The sequence below is a fragment of the Nicotiana tabacum genome, unplaced genomic scaffold (assembly GCF_000715075.1).
Source record: "Nicotiana tabacum cultivar K326 unplaced genomic scaffold, ASM71507v2 Un00476, whole genome shotgun sequence".
NCBI lineage: Eukaryota > Viridiplantae > Streptophyta > Magnoliopsida > Solanales > Solanaceae > Nicotiana > Nicotiana tabacum.
In genome coordinates this window covers 7,501-12,500 of record NW_027438713.1, presented here as the reverse complement: position 1 = coordinate 12,500, position 5,000 = coordinate 7,501, and the positions used below count along the sequence as shown (strand labels likewise).

General features: G+C 33.5%; 3 non-coding genes across 3 annotated transcripts; 1 reads left to right on the top strand and 2 right to left on the bottom strand.

Annotated features, from left to right (window-relative positions):
• Positions 1-524: 524 nt before the first annotated feature.
• On the bottom strand, positions 525-597 carry TRNAF-GAA (transfer RNA phenylalanine (anticodon GAA)). The gene has a single exon. It is a non-coding gene; the product is annotated as a tRNA-Phe (tRNA).
• A 1,652-nt stretch (positions 598-2,249) lies between these two features.
• On the top strand, positions 2,250-2,322 carry TRNAT-UGU (transfer RNA threonine (anticodon UGU)). The gene has a single exon. It is a non-coding gene; the product is annotated as a tRNA-Thr (tRNA).
• A 1,304-nt stretch (positions 2,323-3,626) lies between these two features.
• TRNAS-GGA (transfer RNA serine (anticodon GGA)) lies at positions 3,627-3,713 on the bottom strand. The gene has a single exon. It is a non-coding gene; the product is annotated as a tRNA-Ser (tRNA).
• Positions 3,714-5,000: the final 1,287 nt, after the last annotated feature.

Genomic DNA, 5,000 nt, shown 5'->3' with positions numbered 1-5,000 from the left:
GAAGATACTTATTTCGGATGGGTCACACCAATAGGATGAACCAAATGAGTTCTGCATCATGAACTTTGTACTGCGCACATTACTTAGATGGGTTCTAGAAAGGCATATAGGAAGGAATGGAGAAATCCGGAATGAAGAAATCGAATATGAAAGAAAAGACAAAGAAATGAGAGAATATCGGATTCTATTTCTTTGGATCTGAGCTGAATCTTGTCTATTTCAACCCCCTAGATTCGGATTCGACTTTTGAGCCTTTCAACAATTAACCAATTGAACCTTTCGAATATGTATTACGTATTCAAATTCGGTTGAACGAGAGGAGAAAAAAAGAGGAGATAGAATCCAATTCTTTTAGATACTTTATCTAAGAAACTCTACCCATCTAGAACATAGATGGGGTATATCTCGCCAAACTGGATAAAGCTATTATTCTAATCTAGACTCTAAAAGAATATGTATGTTGATTCATATCAATTAATTAGAAATTAATTCGAGGGAAGAGAGACCCATACAAATTAATCATGTGCCAGGAACCAGATTTGAACTGGTGACACGAGGATTTTCAGTCCTCTGCTCTACCAACTGAGCTATCCCGGCTATTCCCAATGTAGTATCCTCATTTTATTAGAGAACTGGGGTCTATGTCAATTACAAGGACAAAAGTAGATTAAAAATTTTCTCAAAGCCGGGGAATTTCTTCGATCTTCAAAAAGATGACTTTGTAAGTTTCAGTATGAGTAATGATATTGATAGGGAATCATTCAACTAGGGATTCCTTGCTCAAAGACGTTCATTTCTATGTGTATCATATATATCACAAGACTTGTGATAAGAGAAAGCCATTTACGCTCAAATCCATTTCTAAAAGAATAGAGTGAATGAGAAAGATAAGGAATTTGGAACCGCTAAGGAAAGGGGGTCGGATAAATAGTTGGGGAGTGAAATAGTCTTTTTGGGGATAGAGGGACTTGAACCCTCACGATTTTTAAAGTCGACGGATTTTCCTCTTACGATAAATTTCATTGTTGCCGGTATTGACATGTAGAACGGGACTCTATCTTTATTCTCGTCCGATTAATCAGTTCTTCAAAAGATCTATCAGACTATGGAGTGAATGGTTTGATCAATGAATATTCGATTCTTTCTTCAATGTAGAATCGATTCACACCAATTCTTCTATTTTTTATAGAAAAAATACAGATTCGGGTCATCATTAATCATTTGATTTTGATATAGTATTCAATACGTATGTATATACGTTTATCCTTCACTTCATTCTTTTTCTTTCTGAAGTTTCGATGTAAAGATTCCTCTACCAACGCATTTAACTCCATTTGTTAGAATAGCTTCCATTGAGTCTCTGCACCTATCCTTTTTTTCTGAACCTTTGTTTGTTTTCGGAAAACAGGATTTGGCTCAGGATTGCCCATTTTTGTTAATTCCAGGGTTTCTCTGAATTTGAAAGTGATCACTTAGTAAGTTTCCATACCAAGGCTCAATCCAATTAAGTCCGTAGCGTCTACCGATTTCGCCATATCCCCCTTTCTTTTTGAGATTAGGATCTCGTTGTGATGTCATTCCTTTTTCTTTTTCTTTCATTTATACTGGAACCATTGAATTCATTAGATACCGATTCCTATCTCGAAAACGTGTTTTCTCCTCTTTGATTTTCTTAACTATCTTCTATAGGAGACCTTTTTTTGTCCAATCAAAAATGATTTTATCATTTCGGAATCCGCAATTCAATATAGATGGATATATACCCCATCTATATGTCTCTCTTCCTGCCATTTTGCCATTCAATTTGGAATACTTGAACGGTCGATTCTTTTTTTTATCTTCACTTTCGCCTGAAAGCGGAGGAATGTCTCATTAGTTATAACTAACCATTCCATTAAACAATTAGAATTTGAAATAAATATAGAATGAGAGATATATATGATATAGAATAAAATATAGAACTGTAATAAAAAATCAAAAGGATTTCAAATGACAAAAAAAGAAATGAAAAAGAACATTTACCATTCAAATGGAAAATGAAAAAAAAGAATATTAACAATATTTACAATCACTATTTAATAATATTAGTATTAGAATTGTTATTAGAATTGTGATAAATCGAAATTCTATATCGCTATATTAATCCTTATGTTCTAGAATATTCAATATAATATTGAATAGTTAATAACTAAGATTCCAATTCCAATAGTTTAGTCAATTACTATGCATATAAGATTTCTGTTATGTGGGCCCGCTTAGCTCAGAGGTTAGAGCATCGCATTTGTAATGCGATGGTCATCGGTTCGATTCCGATAGCCGGCTTTTCCCTATTCTTTTTTTTTATTCCATTTTTTAGATGATTGATAATGTTCCTTTGAAATCAAAGAATATTGAAATAGCGCCTTCTTCCTTTTCCAAAAGCTATCAATTTATTATAGGAACTTCCAATTATGTCGGGAAAGGATTATATATATAATAGAAGGGGGTCTGTATATTTATCCAATTCATCCCATTCTTCTTTTCTTTATAGTAATAGTACAAGTACACTATTTCAGTAAACTTCGCTTCATTTAGTTCAGTTTAGTTTTAGTTTAGGTTTATTCTGTAAAATAAAATTCAATAAAAAATAAAATAAATAGAAATAAGAATTAATTCGAAATACTAAATAAGAAATAAGAATAAGGAGTCTTTATGTCGCGTTACCGAGGACCTCGTTTCAAAAAAATACGCCGCCTGGGGGCTTTACCAGGACTAACTAATAAAAAGCCTAGGAACGGAAGTGATCTTAGAAACCAATCGCGTTCCGGGAAAAAATCTCAATATCGTATTCGTCTAGAAGAAAAACAAAAATTGCGTTTTCATTATGGTCTTACAGAACGACAATTACTTAAATACGTTCGTATCGCCAGAAAAGCCAAGGGGTCAACAGGTCAAGTTTTACTACAATTACTTGAAATGCGTTTGGATAACATCCTTTTTCGATTGGGTATGGCTTCAACTATTCCCGCAGCCCGTCAATTAGTTAACCATCGACATATTTTAGTTAATGGTCGTATAGTAGATATACCGAGTTATCGCTGCAAACCCCGAGATATTATTACGGCAAAGGATGAACAAAAATCCAGAGCTCTGATTCAAATTTCTCTCGATTCATCCCCTCATGAGGAATTACCAAACCATTTGACCCTTCACCCATTCCAATATAAAGGATTAGTCAATCAAATAATAGATAGTAAATGGGTCGGTTTGAAAATAAATGAATTGCTAGTCGTAGAATATTATTCTCGTCAGACTTAAACCTCAGACTGAAACCGAGGGTTCGGAAAATTTTCTTCCCTTTAGGCGAAGTAAATTAACCTAAGGTTAAGTAAGATAAATCCGAGTTTGATCTGGATTTCCCCATTTTTGTATCATAGACCAAGGATCTATTTTCATTCCTTGTCTACTCTTTTCTTTCCAGTATTTTGATTATTATTATTTTTTAGTATTCTATTTTACGCGTCACAGCAATTAGGAATTGAGAATCTATATCTTTAGATCAAAGAAGGGTCTAGCTGTTGGAATAATGGTATCCATTGCTATTTGAGCCCTTGTTGTTAGTAAAATTGGTGAATTAAGCGAAGGTACGGAAAGAGAGGGATTCGAACCCTCGGTAAACAAAAGCCTACATAGCAGTTCCAATGCTACGCCTTCAACCACTCGGCCATCTCTCCTACATAACGATTATGACCCAAAAACCGAGTGAATAGCGAGTCAGTCATAATCCATATTCCATTATTGGATAGGTATGATCAATCCATTTTAACTGAAAATTTTTCATCAAAGTCAAAGCAAAGAACGATTTTTCTTTCCTTCGAGGCTCCGGGATAAAGATACAATTTTGCGTAAAAATTGTGAAAAAAAAATTCGATTCATGTTTGCAAAAACAACGTTCCCTTCTTTTTCTTTTTCTGATATTTTTATAACGGATTAATTCAATGAATTAGAACGAATCAACTGATTGATGGTCTATATCTTTTAGACTATAGTTAATGGATACTCTTAAATCATAATTCTAATTATATAGACTATGATTCCATACCAGAAAAATTTTCAAATTACTTTTCGGTTTTGGAGTTCTCAACAACAAACACCTACCCCTCTATTAGAATAGAAATTCATAAAAAAAATTTAGATTTGATTGTATAGTGTATACCCGTTATGTACACAAAATTGGCAGTTATTCTATTTTCATCATAGAATGATTATTCGGTCTTTTTTCTTCTTTGTAATTTGTATCATGATTCAATCAAAATTTCTCGAGTTCTTCGAATTTGTAACTTCACCGAAATCGGAATAGTTCCTATACTACTACATTAGTATGAAATCGAATCGCCTTGAAATATTTCTTATTTCTTATCGATTCCTGTCAAAAAGGAACAATTGGAATAGAGGATTCATATCTTTTGTTTTTTTCTTAAAAAAAAAGAAGTTTTTATGTTATTTCGTACTATACAATTCTTTTCTTTGTGGGATCTTTTTCCCATGAGAGGTAATGAGAAGAATTCTAGAATGGATTGCTACCTATGCCTAGATCACGGATAAATGGAAATTTTATTGATAAGACCTTTTCAATTGTAGCCAATATCTTATTACGAGTAATTCCGACAACTTCAGGAGAAAAAGAGGCATTTACCTATTACAGAGATGGTGCGATTTGATTCTTTTTTTTTTATTTCATATTTAGTCATTTCTCTCAGTCTTACGAGGAGAAAAACACGTGATTCGAGAAAATTTTTGAAAAAATCTACGCTTTTTGAAGGTGAAGTTTGGAAATAGAACAATTCCTTCTGTCGTGTATCCTCGATTAATGCAACCTCAGATGCTATGTTTCGATTCTCGATTCTAGTATTAAGCGAAAGGTTACGCCTAGAGGTTCTGTATTACGGGTCAATCCTACTCTACTAGCGCTAATAGGCAGCAGAGGGGAAGAAGCACTACACCTAGGAATCAACAACACG